At 45.0% G+C, this 21,779-nt stretch overlaps 1 long non-coding RNA gene across 2 annotated transcripts; it reads right to left on the reverse strand.

Moving 5' to 3' along the window:
• Nucleotides 1–11,131: 11,131 nt before the first annotated feature.
• Nucleotides 11,132–18,462, reverse strand: LOC135279388 (uncharacterized). Of its 2 annotated transcripts, none has more exons than XR_010346636.1 (3): nucleotides 18,236–18,462; nucleotides 12,894–12,960; nucleotides 11,132–11,195 (listed from the first exon to the last, which is right to left on the reverse strand). It is a non-coding gene; the product is annotated as an uncharacterized LOC135279388 (long non-coding RNA). The 2 variants fall into 2 exon arrangements; XR_010346637.1 differs by lacking the exon at nucleotides 18,236–18,462 and adding an exon at nucleotides 17,843–17,895 and having other exon boundaries at nucleotides 11,142–11,195.
• Nucleotides 18,463–21,779: the final 3,317 nt, after the last annotated feature.

A 21,779-nucleotide genomic window follows, 5' to 3' on the forward strand; every position in this document is an offset into this window, starting at 1 on the left:
GACTGAGCCCTGCAGGTTCAATTAACAGACCTTGGAAATGCACCAAGGCCTGACGATCCCCAGGCTTGTTTTAAGGGAAGGAAGGTGGCTTTTGGAGGAGAACTGGACCTGCCAGGGTCTGAAAACAGCTGGGACACACAGTGAGAGCCTGAAAAGTCTGGAACCTGTGCTCTGATGGCTTCCAAGCCAAGAAGTCCCATGGCTGGGACAATAAACAAGCAGGAATGGGCTGTGCAGATGAATGCCTCATCTTTGGGTTGTAAAATCCATATGCTTCCCAAGTCACAAGCCCCAGCATTTAGCTCAGAGGTCTTTAATGAAAGGGATGAACAGAAAGCAGCTTCACAAAGTAAGAAAAAATGGGATTTCTATTTTAAAAAATACATCCAACAGCACTTTTCAAATTCTTAAGGCTCATTAAGTTAAAAAAACTTTCCATTACTAATTTCAGCTAATTACCATCTTAAATTAATAAAGACCTTGGCTTCTGGGATCAAAGGCTGGTGCTTCAGAGTAGGGCAAATTCCCTTGAAGTCACAGCTCCCAAACACACACAGAAGGCCAGGAAAGGCGAGCACCAGGAGAGCTCACGGGGGAGACAGACCCATCCCACCCCCTCCACCTTCACCTGGAACGTGGGCATGCTCCACTCTGGTTTCCACCATCCAGATCCAGAAGAAATTCCAGGCTCTTTGCCGGCTGCTGTTGGCTGGGCGTTACTGCTCCCATCCTCCTTGTTAAGCCTCTGCGTTTTTGGCTCCCCAGGTCAGAGTAAAACATCCTTTGTTGGTGATGGTTGATGACTAATTTGAGGTGAAAAGTCCTGAATAAGGAGTTTTCCACCCAACAGCCTAAATTCCCCACACTGCCACTGCTTCTTTTAGAAGAAGTCCATTTAAAAACTGGATTTTGGGATGAATCAACCGAGTGAGAGGAAAAACTGGCCTGCCAGCTGAATATTTAATTGTTGTATCTGTGAAAGCAGTAAAGGACTAGGAGGGGGCAGGCAACGAGGGAGGAACAGAAATATTCTGGGATGGCTGGGAAATGCACCATTTTTTATTTATCAACTCTGTTTACTTTAAAACACATCCAACTGGAACGCTAGGTGCAGACATAAAAATTAAAACAGAAAACATCCTGGGCCAGCTTCTTGGAGGATGCAAATTGGCATGGGAGTTCCCATGGCTTCCAGCACAGTCTGGGAACAGCTGCAGTGCCGGTGAAGGCAAATAAAGTCAACTCCACCACTGATTTTGCGAGGAGAGGGAAGGAGGGAGAGAGGGAGATGAGGTCTCTAAGTGCTAAATTATGAGGGGCATGGTGGCTCTGAAGGAGAGCAGAAAGGAAAGGGAAGCCAAGGCAGGTCAAGGAGCACAGGTGGGCTCCAGATCCGAGTCGTGCCACGGCTTGCTGCCATTCCTGGGTGGTCCAAAGGTGTAGCCCCACCGAGGGCTCGTTGCTGTAAACCAAGCCCTCGCCTCCTGGACGTGCCATAGGCTCAGGGGAAGCGAGTTCAAGTGGGGTCAGCAGAAAGAATACGGTCGTTGAGTGGTAACAATGCGCGCAAATTACCAACAGATCGTGAAAGGAGGCCTCAGACTGGAAAAACGCTGGAAATGGGGGAGGAAAAGTACAGTTAAACTTCACCTGCACTTAAAGGGATGTTGAGGACTTGCTTAAAGTCTGTGTGATGCTCGTTGTGTGTTGTTTATGTGATGTTGATAGGAATAATCCCGTGTTTCCTCGCTGCGTGGATTAATCCCTTCTGGAACAGTCAGAATGGCTGGCCCAGGCTGTGATGGAGCTCTGAGGGGCACCAAAAACACCTTCAAATCCATGGGAGTGACTGAAAATTATCAGATCTGCAATTGAAATTATGTTTTCCTTCTCCTCAACAGGCAGGAGTCTCCAGGGAGACTGGAGGTGCAGAAAGACATTTTTTTCTGTGGGAGCCTGGAGTGTAAATCATGGTTTAGTCCCATTTGGGCAATTCCCTCAATTTATAAATAATTTCCCTTCTCCTATCAAGTGCTTCATGCTTGCTGTGGGGTGCTGGAGAGCTTTTTCCTAGTGAATATATGGATTTTTTCTGGGTTACACACAATTCCATAGGTGCAAGACTGTGAAGAACAGACACCCAAATGTTCCCTTCCCAACTGGAGCCCCTCTAGTTTTTATGTTGGAAAAGCAGCCGATAAACATTTAAAACTGAACAAAAGATGTAAGAAATAGAATATTTACTTCAAAAAACCTCAAATGAAATTAGAGTCAGCTCACATTTGATCAATTTTTCCTTTTTAACACACCTTTATTAGCTGAAAAGAAGAGCCAGGCGACTGCTTTTGCAGTAATACTGTCACAGAAACATGCCCCAGTGAACTCTCTCTGAGATAACATCTTCAATAATCTTTCCACTGTTAAACAAACAGCCAGAAAGGAAAACAAGAGTGGATCCAAATATTCATTTCTCCCTAGCAGTTGTGTTTTTGGGAGTGGAATGGTTCTGGATGGAGGATCCTACATATGGCTTAGTTAATGGGTCGTGGTAGGAGCGAAAACCTTCCTAAAGAGGAATTTAAAGATGAGGGCTCAAAGAAGAGCCTTTCTTGTCGTAATTTATGGGCTGAGTGCTGGCTTAAGGAATGCAAATAATCCCCAACAGACATGGCTGACATCCACTGACATCCATGGGAGATTTCTTTGGGCTGCCCAGAGAGATGAGAGAAATGCAGCAGCATCTGGTAGTGCCTTTAAGGAAACCATGAGCTGAGGAAGCGACTCACATTTCTCTGATTTTATTAGTATTGGCCAAATCTGGGAGTTCTCACCTAGACTTTAATTGGCCAAAATGTCTCTTGAAGGCAGCTGGAATTTGCCTGGGTTAGGAATTCCATACCAGCTGAAAAAGGTCGTCAGGACTGATCCCCACTGCCCCTTCTTGTACCAGATGCTCTGATTAGGTGTCAAGAAGCCCCCACAAGGCCCTTCATAGCCGAGTGCAGGGCTCAAAGCTGAACAAGCACTGTGGCTGACAGGGAACAATATTTTCCCTTGCATCTGACCATGATTAGGGAGAGTAAAGAAGACAGAACCATTCCTAAAAAAGCGAAACACAAGCAAAAATTTAGATGGAGACATCACCAGGGCTGCCAACACCATTAAGAGCACATATTCTGCTGTTTCATCTCCATTTCTACCATTTTATGGGATTAGGGAATGGTTTGGGTTGGAAGGGACTCAAAGCTCATCTCATTCCAACCCCCAGCCATGGGCAGGGACACCTTGTGTCTATCCCAGGCTACTCCAAGCCCCATCCAACCTGGCCTTGGACACTTCCAGGGATCCAGGGCCAGCCACAGCTTCTCTGGGCAACCTTTGCCAGGGCCTCACCACCCTCACAGGGGAGAATTTCTTCCTAATTTTCCATAACACAACATTTTGACTTATTTTGGTCCTGGAAGTAGCTGTAGTTTGGTGTCCTCCTGGAAGCCACTCTCACCTGAGATTTGGGGGCTATGGAAAATGGTCAGTAATGAATCAAGTTTGATAAAATTTGGAAAGAAAAGGTTTTGGATGCTTTTTGGACTTGCAATAGATGTTTTTAAAGACCTTTAAAATAATGATGAGTGCAGTCTCAGCTGCACTGAGCTTATTTCACTCCAAAGCTTGACCTAAACAGTTCTTTGATGGCTTAGACTTCAGAATCATTTACTCACTCCCCATTTTTAAATTTCCTTATAGATTTTTATTACAAAAATACCAATGTATGTGTTTTGATTTAAACAGCTAAAACTCTGGTTAACATTCATTATTTTAAATGGTTGAGGCTTGTTTAGCTACATGGAACTTCCCTTTTCTATGGAAAATTGTAGGAAATTAATAAAATGGTCGTAGTTTAGGCTGTCTAAGCTTATATATATTGAAATTTGGGTGGTGGCTGTGTATGAGTGTGTAGGCACATAGAGATGGATGGATGGATGGATGGATGGATGGATGGATGGATGGATGGATGGATGGATGGATGTGTGTGTGTGGGAATGGAGAAGAACCTTGGACACACTGGGAATTTCCTAGAAGTGCAAATGATATGCCATTTTTCTTAAGTGTTTTATTGGGATTTTTTTTTCACTAAGGTGTGAAAATTGGCAGCTCGCTGCATTTTCTGAAGGACTGCTGATGATTGGCTAATTAGAAATCATGTCTAATTCCAAGTCAAACAAGCTGAGGCCACTAAATCTTCATGGGATGTTTGTCTGAAATGTTTCAGTGAGGGCTAACGCTTGCAGAAAGAACAATATTGTTGATCCATGTTCACAAGTCCAATCCACCACTTGCTATAAAGCAAAAATAGTATAAAATTCTCTTTCTGTGAGTGATCAGTCTTCACACTCCTTCCAGGCAGGAAGTAGAGCCCAAACCATACGATTTGTTTGTTATTTGTGTAAGTGATAACACTGATTTAAGTGCAGAGCTGGCTTTTTAGCAAAGGTTTGATGGTTTATTCAGTTCCCCAGCTGGGGTGATTAACGTTAAAGGATTTCCCAAAGGCCCCAAAATTCAGTGATGCACCAGCCCCTGTAGAAGCCCCCCATCCTCCTCCCCTTGTCATTCAACAGGCTCCTCTGCGTTCTAACAAGCACCACACCGGGGAGGCTGAGGACAGAATTTTGGCCTCGTTTCCTCAAGCTTATTAATTTCAAAGTGCTCTTTTACTAAATACACACCGTGGGCTTCATGAATCCACATTCCAGCCCCAGAGACCTGGTAGACAGTGAAATAATTTTCCCCAAAGATGTGATGGAAGCTCCATAACTCAAATCAGGCAGAATTGGGTCTGACAAAGCCCGGGTGAGCACGTTGGTGCAAACAGAGTTCCTTTGGCAGTCAGAGCAGAGGACTCAATGTGCTCTCGTGCACCATTACTCACCCTGTGGTCTGTGAACCACTGGTGGTCCATGAGGCATCAGAACATGGCCCCAGAGATGATGGAAATGTCTTTGTTGTGTTTTTGTTTTTAATAAAAAGGCACATTCCGGAACAAAAATAAATGAAAGGGGAGAAAATGTAAGCCCAGAGCACTTAAAACTTACCCTCTTTTTTTATTTGGTTATAAAGGAAAGGCCTCACAGCAGCACCACACAGGAGGGCCCTTGGATTTTACATCCTGCAGTAGTGAGGTTGTCTGTGGATTAAGGGATCATAGAATCATGGAATGCCTTGGGTTGGAAGGGGCCTTAAGGATCATCTCATTTCAGCTCCCTGCTGAAAAACACTCAGGCAGCAGGTGAGGATGAAGACTGGAATGCCAGAAATCTTCTCCTTCTGGGAGTGATGGCAAGCTTTCCAAATGAACAGGTCATATCATTCCTCATTCCTGAGTCCTGTCAGAGGTTGATTGTAACCCCATCTCCACTTTGGGATCCAAGAGCTCTGCTTCCTTCCCACCACAGCTTCCCTTCCTTCCCTTGTCACTCTAAGTGACTTCTTTTGCCTCTGCTTGTAGTAAAATCAGGACTGTTTTATTGAGAGTCACATTCTTCTACTGTTTTGGGGACTGACTAAACCATCCAAACCATCTGCAAATGCCTGAGATGCTGCCGGAAGGTCTCTTCCAATCCTGCTGCCTGAATCTCCCATCCAACACAGCCCTTGACAAAATGCTGCTTGTTGAGAGGTTTCTGGTGAAATTCTGGATTTGGTGGGCAAGGGATGGGCACCAGGAAAGCTGAGATTATTATGAAAACCAACTTTGATGATTTGCATTTTCCTACAAGGAGACAAAATAAGAATTTCATCGATTGTGACACTACCTGAATTCACAATGGCATCACAGAGGGGGTTATCCTAAAATATTTTAAGGATGAAAAAACGCTTTGGGTGAAAGCAAAGAGGGCAATTTTTTGCCTCTGAAACCAGCTGTTTTTATTCCATGTGGAGACTGAACCCACAGAGAAAGAAACATCCTTATTTTTCCCCTGTGAACAGTTTGCCAGAATATTGGGAATATCACCCATTGTCTCACATCAGAACTGCTGGATTTCTTAGTCTTTGAACATCAGCATGACTTGAAAATGAGAGCAAAACGTCTGGGATTTCATGGCCACCACGGGGCCATGCTGAGGTGGCCTCGGAGGCCATCCACATTCCCGAGATGTGTGGTCTGTACCATGCAGGCTTGGGAATGCTCTTCGTGGTCCAAAATTTCTCCTTGAGCCTGTTTTATTTATCCTGACCATTTAAACCACTATCTCTTTTTGAGCGTGGCCGTTTTTTATAGATGGTGGAGATCATTATTTGCACAGTTAACTGCTCTCCCTTTCGTCTTTAGCTGTTTTTCTTCTATACATATGAAGTGCTTTGGATCCAGCAGAGTTCATAGAGTACAAAGACTTGTGCTGCAAAAAAATATTTGCATTTCGCTCATATTCAAGAGAAAGGTCAATAAAATAAAGCAAGATGAGAAATCGTGGGGTGAAGCATTGGCCCCACCATAGTCAATGGGAGTCTTGCCATTGCCTTCAGTGGTGGCCACAATTTCACCCGTGTTGCCTCAGACATGGTGAATGACTCCTTTTTGTCCACATTTTTCAAGCCTTAGGAGGCAAATGGAACAGAAATAAATCAATATCCCAGCAGAAATGCAGATTTCACCTTGTCCTCTCTGTTTCTGAATCCATAAAACATAAATTCTGGGCAAACTTTGATCTATGTGTTTGACTTCGATTTTTGTTATTCCTTCGTTTTTCAGGAAGGCTGACTTTGCAGAGGCTGCCTGGATGGGCTCTATAGGTGGAACAACCTGAAATGCACAGCATTCTTAGAAGATGAAAGCATCCCTCATATAGATCCAGGGCTGGACAGGCTGGCTGCTGCACACAGTAACAAAGCCTGAAACCAGATTGGCCTGGTGCCTGACACAACACTCAGATCTTCCCTGTGGCTTTTTGCTCCCAGGGAGAGAGAGCAAAGGAATCAGCGGGGAGACCAGTGGAAATCATGGTTTGACAACATCAAAGAGCAGCTTGGACCCTATCCTTGCAGAGAGAAAAAGGTTGCCAGGATCCCATGAGTTGGCTGACTAATAAGTGAAGTGCTGCCAAGGCTCCGATTCAGGATGACTTGGGGTGACCCACTGAGTGATGGCCACTGCCAGTGGAAGAAGTTAACAGGGAGATAAAGAAAAATACCCAAGCAAACAGAGGGATTTGGAATGCATAGGAGCACAGGGGGAGTTCATCTCTTGGATCAGAGCTGTCTGTGTGAGTAGTGAGGTCAGCAGTGACTCCCTGAGAAGGCATTTGCAGCTTCTGTCCCCTGACAGAGACACTGGGGTGTGGTGCCATTTGTCTTGTCCACACTGGTCAGGGCAAATGGACAGCACTGGGGGAAGGAGGAAAACACATAATTTATGAACCAGGATGGCCAGAGGTAACATTTGCACTGGGGCTCATTGGGAGTCAGCCCCTGCTCATTATTATAAATGATCTGGGGTTCCTTTATGGAGACCAAGTCCCCAGGGAGGGCTGAGTGACTTGCAGAGCTGTGTGAGGCAGCAATGACAGCTTGGGACAGGCCAGGACACCCTGCTGTGGACAAGGAGAAGGGACAGGCAGTTGCTTTTGGGCAAGAAAAGATTTGGTCAGTGCTTTTTGAGTCAAGAATTGCTCACAGTGGATTGAAAACATTTTCTAGTTCTCCAAAGTTTGAATAATCTATAAAATGGTTGAAAAGTGTCGTAATCTTGAAATTCATTTTCCAAAATGAGATGTTCAGAGGGATGTGATGAGCGGGGTGGCTCCTGCTCGGCTGCAAACCATTTTTCCTTCTGCTAGAGGTCAACGTAGAACCATGGAATCATTAAGGCTGGAAAAGACCTCCAAGTTCCAACCTTAGAGCTATCACTACCCTGCCAACTCAGCCACAACACTCTGTGCTGTGTCTACTCATTTTTTGAACACTCCCAGGGATGGTGACTCCAGCACTTCCCTGGGGACCCTTTTCCATATGCTCTGTGGCTCCTGAATTTCAGCTCACTCTGAGCAGCGTTGCCAGACCTTGTTTTCCCCAAGCACAGCATTAAAGTCAACACCTGAAAATGAGGAATTATTTTAGCCACAGCCACACCTGTGGCAGCTGGGTCTTGTCTTTAGCTGGACCACTGGGTGACCAAAGCAATGGGGAAGGGGAGCTGCTTCCAGCTTCCCTGGATTTTTGGCAAATCACCTCCCTGTATTTCCATACCTCAAATTTTTGCCTTGGCTGTTTACACTGTCAGCTCTTCAGAGGGTTTTGTGCAGCACCTTCTGCAAGAGGACCCTGATCTCTGCTGAAACCTCTGAACACCACAGGAACACAAATAGAACGAGAGCGTTTATCAAAACTTACAAAGGCGACTCTCTGTGCTTTGATTTAAAGTGTGTAAAGTGAGTCTTGGAAAACATTCCTCCCAAGGAGCTGAGGATTCATTAACAGCATGGGTGGTGCTGGGAGCCCTCAGCACCCACTGATTTCCAGCAGGATTGGTTTTCACCAGGACACCAGGAGGGGTGCAGACAGGCACTGGATCTCACAGGACACCACAGATCTCCTTGCTTTCACTGGGTTTGCTTTTCTGCACAAAAAAAATAAATCAAAAATAAAGGGGCACAAAATGCTGACATATTTAAAAAGATGAGGATGGAATCGCTTAGCACCCTTGAGGCTTGAACTGCTTATGGCTAAACTTAAATCTCTTCCTACATATTTAATTAAAAACCACCTATAAATTTGAAATCAATGGATCTCCTCGTGGATTGAGAGGCTGCTCACAGGAGTTCAGCAATGTCCCATCATTTATCCACCACAGGTCCATGGGGAGCCACACTGATCTGTGGGGAGGTCAGGTGCTGAAAGCCAAGTTCCCAAACCCCATTTGCTCTGAGTTCCTCTGTCAAACTACAAATTCATGGAATCACAGAATGGTTTGGACCTTAAAACTCATCTGCCATGGGCAGGGACACCTTCCACCATCCCAGGTTTCTCCAAGCCCTGTCCAGCCTGGCCTTGGACACTTCCAGGGATGAGGCATCACAGCCTCACCTCTGCCAGAGCCTCACCACCCTCACAGAGAAGAATTTCTCCTCAATATCCCATCAAAATCCACCCTCTTTCATCTTAAAGCCAAGCTGGAGTTCACTGTCTCAGCTGGTTCAGATTGCAGAACACAAGAAGGGAGAATGGGTTTTCCAGCTTTTAAGCCAGGATAATTTGCTTGCTTTATTTTTATTTTATTTTATTGTAAAAATGGTTTAAATCCATCAAGTCACTCTTCGGAGTTATAGACCTGCAATAAATCCTGGTCTGTTTGGACTCAATTTCCGATTAATTTTTTTGCCAAGCACCCTAATAAAAATGGATTAATTTAAAGCTATGTGGAGAAAATATATATAGACTTTTACAGCAGCTATTTCTTTAGCTGGACTATGCTTTTCTTGAATGCATGTTCAGATCATTAGAATGGCAATAAAAAGAGTTGGTAATTGCACTGCCTGTAAAAAGTCATTAGACAGGAATGGAAATTTATAAAACCCCACAATGAATGGTAGATGAGTCCATACATACACACATACACAGATGTGCTTGAAAAAGTATTAATACAGAGGATAATTTGGGATATGGGCAAGGAAGGGGACTTCTCTGAGGTTTAAATGAGTTATCTTCTAGCAGTCTTGAGTAGCCTAAGAGTCAATTTGAAAATTAATTTAAAAATTAAATTCTCACTGTACCATCACCAGTCACATCCCTGCAGGAGATTCCTGGGTCAGGAGGAACGTGGGGTGTTTTGGGGTGGAAAAAAGGGTGCCCCACTCATGTGTGGAACATCCCACCCTGCAAAACTTGCTGGATGGAAGCTCCCACATCCACAGCAGGTCCTAAAAAATGAATGGAGAAGTCACAATTAGGAGGGGCTGTGACATTTCTGTAGCCAGCCATAAAAACAACCTGCACTAATTTCTCAAATTAATTTTGTAATAATGATGAATTCCAGGGTTTGACATTCATTGTCCACAGTCCTGACCACTGGCTTGAAGCAGGGACAGCAAATAAACACTCCTGGCTTGGGGCAATCCCCTGTCTGCAGAGACCTGGGAGCATTCCTCCTAGGGAGTAATTCTGAACCCCAGTGAGACAGCTGCTGCCCAGACAGGCAAAAATCATCCTCTGATGATTTTATATATGATTTATATTATATATATATAAAAAATATATAAATGATGATTTGAAATAATTATATATTATATAATCTGGGAGCAAACACCCCCTGATCCAGGCTTTTGCATCCTCAGGGAAATTATTTTTGTGCAGTGATGCTGCAGCAGGACCTTGCTGAGCCTCTGCCACAGGGAATTGCTGGAATCCTGCAGGGGAAGGTGATGGGAATCCTGGAGCAGCCCCCCCTGGCCTGGGAGAGGAAGGTGGGAGTTGAGCTGCGGGTCTTGGGAAAGAAGAACCAGTGTTGAAACACTCAGCTTGCACCTCTCCAGAGAAACAGGCTCAGGAAAGACAGGGATATGCATTTCAGGGAAGGAGAGATGGGGTCCTGTCACCTCGGGGTTACACCACACAGAGGAGGTCTGGGCTGGGCTTGATGAATACGTGGGAAACAAAAGGAAAAGGCCACGGGAGAAAATCATCCCTCCTTCACTCAACCATCACAGCACAAAAGGATTGTTCTTAAACTTGTGATTTAAAGGCATTGTCAATCCTCGAGGTCAGTTATTAAATTTAAAAAGGAGAAGCAGCAGATGCTCAAAAGCTGAACAGGGGGATCATTTACACGCTCAATTCAAAGGAAATTTAACAAAAAAAAAAAATCAAACTGCAAGAAAAATAATCTCAAACAAGTGAGATTTTCTTGCCAAATTCATTCAAAGGGTATTTTTCCCCCTCCTATCAGCTGCTCTTGTATCCAAGGACAACGATCTCTTCCCCTTGATAGAAAAGCTTTGGACTGACATTTGTTTACAATATCTTATTAGAAATTTCTAAAATATTTTCAGCATAAGACCCACGGCACCAACTCATCTTTCCTCACTGAAGCAATAAGCAGCCACTAAGGCTCGACGTGTTGGGCTTCCTGTTTACATCCCCAGATGGCAAATTAATGTCTGCTCATTCCTCCCGTGGATTAATCTCTCCTTTTCCCACATAATCTGCAAATGAAGCCCAGATGGAAAGAATTAGCTGGAAATCTCCCCCTCCTCCTGCCCACCCTCCCTGAAAAAATGTTGGGAGAGGGGTTTTGGTAGCACTGATTACACTGCAAAGTTGTTCAGTGACTCCTTAAGTCCATTGGAATCTCCCAGTAGAAATGTAGGATTATTCTGCTGGTGTAGCACAGCACATGATATATCATGTTATTCTCTGCTCACAAAACCAGGGATATTGAAAAGAAGCCATTGGAAATGTAGAAAACAAGTAGCTCGAGACTAAGAGACACTAATCCCAGCTCAGTGAGCCCAGGGAAGAGACTTCCCAAGAGCAGAGCTGGGACTAAACCTCTCCAAGCCTTACCAAGCCCAGCCTGGTGCAGATCATAAACTCTGACACTGTTTCTGTGTTTTTGACACTGCTCTGGCTGCATATGAGGTCATAGCTGTGGGATTAAGCTTTGTTCTGGTCTAGAGATGGGGTAATTGAGAGGTGTTTTCAAAACTTTAATTCTGTTTTTAATCGTATTTGAAGGGTGAGGTGATACAGATGTTACAATTCACACTATCACAATCAGAAGCCTACTGTTTCCTAATTACAATAAACTATTAGTGGTTTTTAACTTATCAGCTTTTACTACATGTTATAAATACCTTACAATAAATTATCTAAAATTATCCCATATAAATCTGATCATAATGCATCTTTTATAATTCTATTTCTCTAAAATATTTAATCTTTTTTACAAAACCATCTTTTAAAACTTATTTCTAGTTCCATTTCTCTCACAACAATATCTATCCTACTCCATAACATTTCTAAGTCAATATTTCTTATCTTGAAATTTACATACAAATACATACTATATAAACCTTCCATCAATTTTTAAAAATTTTCTACAAATCCATTTACCACAATAGTCTGTATTCCTTGTTTTTTGAAGGAAAAACTTGCCATGAGAAGCCTGTGATGCATTTTGTAGGCAGTGCCTCTGAAAGCTTTGGATGGATGTTCCTTGGTGGCACCTTGGCCAGGTGGCTGATGTCACATCAGTGTCATCAGCTGTGTCTAATTCCCACCCACAATGAATTCTTCCCTGACTTGTGCAAACCATGGCAAAAACTCATCAAAGGGAATTAATGATTTAATTAATGGAAATTAATGGTCCAGCCTCACCTTCATGCCATTCTACTGAAAGCCAGGCCACAGATAAACTTATTTTAATCCTCAATTATGAAATTTTTCAAAGGAGCTGCTGGCACTGGGGAACTCTGAAACATTTCAGACACAATATCAAGAATTTATTTGAAGTCATGTGTACTTCAAATCAAACCTTCCCAAATCCCAGGCCATGCAGCAGCAGAGCAGAATTTGGGTCCCAAGTGGAAGAAATCCATGTGCCAGGCATTGAGCAGAGAGGAATTAAGCCAAGAACCCGAAAAGGTGGGTTTGGGTTTTACCCCACTATATTCTTCCTGCAGAAGTTGGTAAATTCCATGGGGAAATGGTTCCTTAATGACCAAAAAAAAAAAAAATCAGCATTAATTGTCATGAAAATGACACAGTTTTAAAAAGCGTTTTCTATGAGTGATTTTGGAGTTATTTGGATTTTTTTTATTTTATTTTATGAGCATTTTAATAATTAAAAATGTTATTTCTCTTTTTGAGTGCAAGTGATTTATGTCAAAACAATTTTTTACCTTCAGAAACACCCTACTGTGAGGAAATAGAGAAATCCCTGTGGGCAATGAGGAAACCAGATCTGAGCTGAAAACCAAATGAAAAACGAGAAGAGAAATGAGAAAATGAAAATTATCCAAAATATAGACATAAAACCAATTTAATGATGATCAGTGACCTTTAATGATAAAAAAGGAGAAAATAGCTAGAAAATTATGTTTGCAAGAAAATTTGCCATAAAAATAATTATCTCTCTCCCACTAAACATCAAGGTAGGACCCAGTGGAGAGTTCATGATTTCCCACCCACAAATGCTTTTTTTAAAAAAGGATAATAATAAAAAAAGAGTTACACAACTTCAGTCTGAGCTAATTGTTCAAGGAAGCAGAGTTTCCTCCAAGACTGATAAATCCCACAGGCCATTTCAAACAACTGGGCAGTAAATCACAGAGAAGTGCTGCTACATTATACAATGAAATCAAAGTGATTTGCAGAACCCTAAATGTTTCTTCATTACCCTTAATCCTACACCATTAAAGTAACAAGGAACTCTGATAAGGTTTTCAGACAGTGACAAGGCAACAGGAAAATTATGGGCGTTTTTATTTCGGGCATTTTCCCTTAGTGCTTTTGGTTTAAAATATAATGAAATATTGTAAATACTTTTATGAGGTTGTCATAAAAACCTTAATGAACCTAAAACTGTGAGCTTTGTTAGAACTTGAGAGCAGGACTGAGTCATGCTGCTACCCTGGATTAAAAAAAAACCAAAACCAAAACCAAAAAAACCAAAACCAAACAAAATATTTTATATCTTATTATGATTTTTGCATTTAGAACATTTTAAAAAAATAATAAGCCATTACTTTTCAGTGACACAGGGAACATATATAGAATATAGAGAATTAAAGACTATGTGTTTGTAATCAATAGAAAGAAGTGAAAAAAGAGTTATTTCTTTAAATCCCTGATGTCATTAGGACTTTTTGGCATAATATATAATATAAATATAGGTTACACCAAGCCTCTATCACATATAGACATGTACAGAATGATTTATAACAAAGGGGATGTGCTGGCAGAGAGATCATCCCTGGTTTTATATGACCTGTGTGCATGGATGTAGTGGGAATAAACATTTGCTGTGTTCACTTTATGCTGCAGAATTAATGACATCTGAGCCAACATTTGCATCTGCATGGAGCACAGAACCCCACAATGGCTTGGGTTGGAAGAGACCTGAAAAATCATCCCAGTCCATGGGCAGGGACACCTTCCACCGTCCCAGGCTGCTCCAAACCCCATCCAGCCTGGCCTTGGACATTCCAGGGATCCAGGGGCAGCCACAGCTTCTCCAGCCTTGCCAGGGCCTGTCCACCCTCACAGGACAGAATTCCCTCCCAAAATCCCATCTAATTCTTCCCTCTGGCTGTTTGAAGCCGTTCCCCTTTGTCCTGGCACTCCATCCCTTGTCCCAAGTCCCTCTCCAGCCTGTTTTGTCTACTGACACATGGAGAGAAATTCAGAGCACCAGGCATGACTGGATGGAGCTGCATGGATCACTTGCTGGTTTATTCTGGGATTTAACAGCTTCTGTGGTCTCATTTGCCCCCAGAAAATTGCTCAGTTGGGGTGACACTCATTCCTCTGAGCCCAGCTGCCTTTGGAGTGACCAAGAGCAGCTTTCCTTTCAGCTGGGCAGGATCTAAAGGTTTCTCTGTTAAAACAGAGTTTTTCAGGAGTGTGGATGATTTTCTGCATCAAATCTGCTTTGGCAGGGGCTGTCCAGGGAGGTTTTTGTCCCCATCCCTTGAGGTGTCCAAGGAAAGCCTGGATGTGGCACTCAGTGCTCTGGGGACAAGGTGGGGATCAGTCACAGGGTGGACTCGCTAATCTTGGAGGTTTTCTCCAACCTCAGTGATCCTGGGATCCTGTGTTAAGGTCTGAGCATCTCCTCCACATCAGGGCACCTCTGACCACCCCCTGCTGCCTGGGCAGAACTTTACCTGCACAGTTTATCCACCCCCCACTCCCAGTGCTGGGAACACTGCTGGAATTCTTCAGGACTGGATGAAAAGGCCCCAGTGCTGGTGAGGGGTGGCTGTGAGTGCAGCTGCTGGACACAGCCATAACTCACTGCTACTACTGAGCTCGCTGCTATTTATTTACTGAGTTCAGCCAGCAGACTCCAAAGTGATTTAGATGTTCCTCCAGATAAAAACAGCAGAGTAGTCAGGGTTTTTTTGGCTTTTTTTTTTACAAATCCAGCATTACATCAGCAACGGAAAGGGAGCAGGCAGAGAGGGGGAAATGGCTTGGGTGTCACTGGGCACAGTTTGGTCTTTCTGCTGAGCAAAGAGCAGGAGGTTTTACTGCTCCTCAGGCGTGTCTTTGGTTTGTTTTAGCACAGAGAAGCAGACAATATAGGCATGAAGGGACAGGGGAGCACTCTGGTGGAATGGTGACAGTTCTCTGAGGTGCCAAGTAAAAAAAAAAAGTAATAAATGAGAACAATCAAAACAAGGGAGGCTCTGGGGAGAGGCAAAAAAATCAATTACTGAAGGGAATAAAAAGCTCACTGTCAGAGGATGACAGGAATTCCTGATATGAGGGATTTAGCAATAAAGGACTGATTCCTTTTGATTCTTCTTTTACTTAGAGACAAAATAGACGTTCAATCTGATGAGCATTTTTGAACTTTGAACTCTGTGACCTTTAAAGCCTCCAAAATAAATCCTGGCCAACTCAGCAGGAATGGCAACAAACAGCAGAGCTGGTCCCTTGGGTGCCTTTGGTCACACACCCGTGGCATCGTTTGGCTGCATCCAGCACCAGTGGTGGCAGCAGCTCCTGAGGACAGACAGACAGACAGTGGCCAAACTCTGCTCCTGTGCCCTTAGAGTCTGGGAGTGTAAAAATCCTCGTGGATTTTTAGTGGTGCTGGAATTAGGCTGGGGAGCTGGAATTAGGCTGGGGAGGCAGAGCATGCTTTACAACAGATACCAGAAAAGTCACATTTTGCCCCAATTTGCAATTTTGGTTCCTCCTCCGGTTTGCCCAAGTGAGGTTACAACACTGAGTGAACAACAGAGTGATTTGTGCCAAAATCTAAAACACCCAGAGCCATTTTACATTAGAGAAACCTTTAAATCCTGCCCAGCTGAAAGGAGAGCTGCTCTCAGTCACTCCAAAGGCAGCTGGGCTCAGAGGAATGAAAGTGTCACCACCAATGAGCAGGTTTTTGGGGACAAATGTGACCACAGACCATGGTTTGGAGTAACAGGATTATTTTCTGAGCAGGGCTGGCTCCAGATGTTTAATAAACACATGGAGACATCACTGCCTTAGCATCCCCAGAACCATAAATGACAGAGATCTCCTTAAACCTTAATTTCTGCCAGAGGCTCAGCACAAGGAAAGGGAAGAGAGGAAATCACAGAGAGCAAAGCCCTCACCTCTTCTGCTCTGATCCTGGTGGAGCATTTTTGCATGAGGAAGGAAATTGTGTTCAGGACATCTCCTGAGTTTTACTGCTCCTCCCTACCTGTCCTGGGGCCTCATACAGTATAAAATAGTGCCATCTACTGATATGTGTTAGCAGCTCCTGGGCACTCAGAAAAGCTGATTTTACTGCTTAAAACGTACTGATTTTACCTTGAAAGCTGATTTTAATACCCCTCCATCATTGTATTAACTCTCTAACCAGGACCTGCTACTCCAAAGGTCCTAAAGCAGCTGCAAACTCATCCTGGAAGAAATTATCCCAATGTTAGCAGGACATTAAACTGGCTGGTGTCAATGGAAAGTCCCTGATGAAAAGGCAAGGAGCTTGTGCAGGTCTGGATTTTCCTCTGTGGAGCACAGGGAGCTGTCCTGGGGAATGCAAAGAGGGTGAGGGGTCTTCAGCAGTGCTCAAAAGTTACATTGCTGTTGTGTGAGATGCAGTGAAATCCTTTTTTTCTGGGATTTAAGACAGGAGGAAACACCTGAAAGGAAGGACCAGACACAGAGAGATGCAGCCTGAGGCAGCCAGCTGAGTGTCTTACACAGAGGGGGTGAAAAATCCTTCTTGGGAGCTGCACAGCTGTGGAGGAGAGGATGTGACATCTGTCAGTTCAGGTGTTTTAGAGAAAGGCACTTCACAGAGGAAATATTTCCCTGCTAGGTCAAAAACAGGGGCAAAGGGAGAGTGATTTCCCAGCTTTGGTGATCTGTGGCTGAAATCTGCCAGTGTTGATATAATTATTTTCAGATCACACCAAACTCACAGGGGAAAAACGAGACTGGCCCCAAGGGTAGAAATACTCAGAATATTTTCACATTGCTCACAACTGCTCTACTCACAAAAACCAAACACGGCAGCAAAACAATTTGCAGTGGGAGGCTGGGAGAGCTGGCGGTGTTCAGCCTGAAGAAGGCTCTGGAGAGAGCTCGGAGCCCTGCCAGGTCCTGGAGGGGCTCCAGGAGAGCTGGAGAGGGACTAGGGACAGGGATGGAGGGACAGGACCCAGGGAATGGCTCCCACTGCCAGAGGGCAGGGATGGATGGGATATTGGGAAGGAATTCCTGGCTGGGACGGTGGTGAGGGGCTGGGATGGAATTCCCAGAGCTGCCCCTGGATCCCGTGAATGTCCAAGGCCAGACTGGACACTGGGGCTTGGAACAACCTGGGCTAGTGGAAGCTGTCCCTGCCCATGGCAGGGGATGGAATGGGATGAGCTTTAAGGCTCATTCCAACCTTCTGTGACTCTTCCTGGCTCCAGATCCCTGCTCCTCCACCCTCCCACCCCAGCAGGCCCCGGCTCCCTGACCCGAAACCCCCGAGTGACAAATGAATCCCTGTAACTTTCCACTTGCCAGCCTCCTCCAGGAGGATGTGCCAGCGCTTGATTGCAGCCCGTTATCAGATCCCAGCGCTGGGATTTTCCCCTCTCCTGTTGTTTTTACGACCAGGAGAAGTTGTTACAACCTTTATTTTACAAGGCAGTGCTGGCGGCCCGGCCCGGCTGAGCGGGGTCGCTGATTGCCCTGACTTCCCTGCAGGTATAAAGCTGCTGATTTATGGCAGGGGAAATTCATATTAACCATAAATATCTTAATAAGTGGCCATCTGGGAGAGAGGGCAGGCTTTGGATCCAGCAAGGACTAATTGCTGTTTAATGGGCAGCATCTCCAGCACTGTGTAAAACAAAGCTTTTGGCAGGGGGTGATGCTGAGGTTACAGAAAGGGCTTTTCATCTGCCAGGGGAAATGTGGCTGCTGCTCTCAGCTCAGTCCTCCTGGCCCACGTCCCACAGGAGATGGTTGTCCCAAATTAAACACAGAGATTCAGGCCCCACCCTCGGCCACATTCAGACATCACCTGGTTTTCCATCATCTGTGATGCCTCAGGTTTTGGCTTTTGTATTTTTCACATTCTGAGCTGCTTTAGTGTGTGGGTCTGAGCTTCACATCAGGGGATGGTGAGCTCTGTGCACAGAGCAGGGAGACAAAACACTTCCTGCTCCAGCTGGGCACCAAGGACAAATGATCCAAATCTCAGCCCAAGAGCACAAACCCCGTGGGCTGGAGAGAGAAAAACAAGCAGGATGGGACTGCAGGGGCTGCAGCTGGAACTGGACACTGAACTGCAATGTGCACATGGAGCAGAGCTGATCCCAGGGAGAGACCCCGGGAGCGCTCGTGCATTTTGGGACCATTTGGGTTCATCTTGGGTTCATTTTGGGACCATTTTGGTTCATCTTGGCTCATTTTGGGTTCATTTCGGTTCATCTTGGGTGCAGCCCTGTCTGGGCTCTGGTGCTGCCCAAGGTGGATCCATTGAGGAGATCCTTTGAATAAATCCCTGCTTTATTCTTTAGCTCTGCCCAGCCTCTGTTCTAGCTCAGCCTTCCCAAGGCATCAGCTGAGCTCCCCCTCCAGGTCCCAGGTGCCCAAAAGGGACCTCACATTTCCCATCTCCAGCATGGGAATGGAAACTCTGATAAAAGCTTGCTGATTTTGCAACATTTTGTGTCTCCCTTTTGCAGGGAGGCTCACAGGTAGTGTGATGCCAAGTTGGCACGGGAGGTGGAAGATGGGCACTGGGATGCTGTGAGGTTTTACTCAACCTTCCTGCACAAAATGGGAATTCTGGAGACTTCTTGGATCTGTGTGACCCCTCCAGGAGTCCCCTGTCCAAAAGAGCTGCTTCCCACCAGCTCACCCATTGCTTTTTCATTCCAACAGGAACTACTCTTTGGCCAATGTTTTATCCCAGATATCGACCTCCCCCTCCTCTCTTGAATCAGATTTCAAAGTCACCAAACCTCAGCAGCACTTGCAGTGCAGGGGGAGATAGATGCCTCTGAGGATAATTCTCATTTTTTCACACAAACCCCATGGTTTTTGGCTCACAGGGAAGCTCCATCTGTGCTGCAGCCTCTGCAGAGCCCTGAGCCAAGGGAGCCCCCTTACACCCAGCTAAGGTATCAATGAAAAAAATAATAAAAATTAGTATCAATGAAAAGAATAATAAAAAATAATAATAAAAATAAATAATCTGCCTCCATGTGGGAGCATTCACAGGGATTTTGGGATCAGCTGGGGCCTGGCAGGCAGCACGGCTCAGGTGTGAGCTGTGTCTGCTGCCTTTCTGTTCTGGATTGCGATTAGGACAGAGTCCTGTGCAGATGTGAGTGATGAGGAGACACAAAATCAGTTCAAAGGCCATTTCCCTGCTCAGCCAGGATATTTGATGGAGTGAAGCTGAAAACATTATTAAAGAACTCAGCTGGTTCAGCACAGCTCTTCAGAGTTCTGTGAACCAAGGTGAAAACAGCTTTCTGCTGATCTTCCCTTTCCTCACTTCTGATTAATTTAAAAGCAAGAGCTATGAAATACTTGCTATAATTTTTTTTTTAACCTCAAATTTAGTGTTAAGTTGTGGAAATAGACTACAAAAATATGGTTTGGGTTACTCATGGTACGTGAGCAGTAGACACTGACAGAATTAAATCCCAGGAAAATTCCCTATTACGGGAAAAAAAGAAAAATAATGTGGAGAGCACAACATGCCTTGATGGACAAAGCATCAGGTTTCTTTAAGCTAGTGGCCAAACACCAAGGAATAGGGCAGTTGGTGCAGCTCTTGTGGAAGGTGACAAACACTTGTTGTGCTGTATTTATCTCCCATGTGCCCCTCTCAGCTGTCCTGAGGCCAGGCTGGCTCCAGGAGGGTCCATCCCCAAACACACCAGGGCAATAAACGTGGGCTGGAGATGCTGCTGGATGGGCCACACACCCAAAAAATTCCCTCAAGGTGTGGGGTGTTGCTCCTCCTGTTCCATGTCTCCTTTTTTATTGCTTGTCACTCAATCCTCACTCAGCACTCTTGGTTTGAGGATCAGCACTGACAGATCAGTGTAAGTGTTTGGGTGTTTAAATCCCCCCAGCATCACCCAGAAGAGTTTAACCTGTCAGAAGCTGATGGGGAAATTGCTGCATTCATCACCACGAGGTGCAGAACCAGCCTCTTCTGCAGCCACCTGGAAAAATAAACCCCAGACCCACTCAGCCTGGCACAAATCAGCATTTCCTGCAGGGATAGCAGCGCCTCATGCTGCACTCTGCAGCTCTGCTGGCTGTCAGAGAGTTAAAAGCAGCATTTTCAACTCTTCTGGATTCAGGATGCAATGCATAATGTCAGCAAGTTTGGCTCCTCTGAGTGTGGTGACTTGTTTATGCTGAAGAACATTTATTTACCTGTGTGAACAACCATCCCTTGGATGTCATCTTTTGGAACTGGAGTGAGCACCTCACTTCTCTGCCTGTTTAGATGACCAGGCTGCAATTTCTCCAGTGCACTTGAACATTTGCCTTTGGCAAGCAAAGCCACTGTGAGAGCACCAAGAAGAGAAATAAATCTCCCAACGTGTGCAGGGTCCTGCTCCATGGTGCCCACACTCGTGAAAAACCATTTTCTGTGTTGTTTTCAGCACATTCCCAGCTGTTTCCATGGGGGTCTGGGGGCAGAGGATCCTCCAGGGGACACACACAGATCCCATCGTGTGCTGGCACTGGGGAAATGGAGCAGGAGGAGCTGGGATTGTGCAGGAGGGAAATGGATTTCACAAACCAGGACAGAAAAGGTGAAGCTCCAGGTGTGCTGCCTCTGAGCTCCATCTTGGAGATGGACCAGGCTCCACCACAGCTGAGCTTGCTCCCCAGAAACTGAATTTTCTCATCTCTCTTATGGCTTTACAGTGGGACTGAACATGGAAAGCCACCTTCCCCAGCCAGGACAGAGACTGAGGGGTGGAGGTTTACCAAGCTGCTCTTAGATACATTCCCAAATCCACCTCTCAGCAGAGCTGGAGGCAGCTTTGCCACACACTGCCTGGATTTAGTTCTCTCCACCAACTTCTCCTCAACCCTGCAACCCAGAACTGCCCGAGGCAACACCCTCTGTGCCTTCACCTCCTCTGCAGACCCCACCACGTGTGCAGCCCACTCCTTATTCTCCTCTTGGAAATAAATCTGACCCGAGGAATTGCAATGATAAATGAACAAGCAGATCCACTCCAAGGAGGAGTGGGAAGGGCTCAGCTTGGCAGTAAAACACCGGGCAGTTGGCACATAAATTTCTCCCGAGTGTGGAGATGAGTGGCAGGCAGTGTCAGAGGCATTAACACCTCCCATCAGGTGTAATTATTCCAGGCTGTTCCCAGTCTGAGAGGCATTTCAAAAACTCAGAGAGAAATCAAAGCCTGGGAGGTCTGTGGGAGCCATTTCAGGAGGCTGTAAATTTTATTTTAAAAGGAAGAATTTGGAATTGCATAAACAGCCAACCTTTTCCTAACAAAGAGTGGAGAGTTTTACATCAGCTTTTGCCAGTGATCAAATCACTTCTTGTATTAAAATAATGG

This window comes from Passer domesticus, chromosome 12 (assembly GCF_036417665.1).
Source record: "Passer domesticus isolate bPasDom1 chromosome 12, bPasDom1.hap1, whole genome shotgun sequence".
NCBI lineage: Eukaryota > Metazoa > Chordata > Aves > Passeriformes > Passeridae > Passer > Passer domesticus.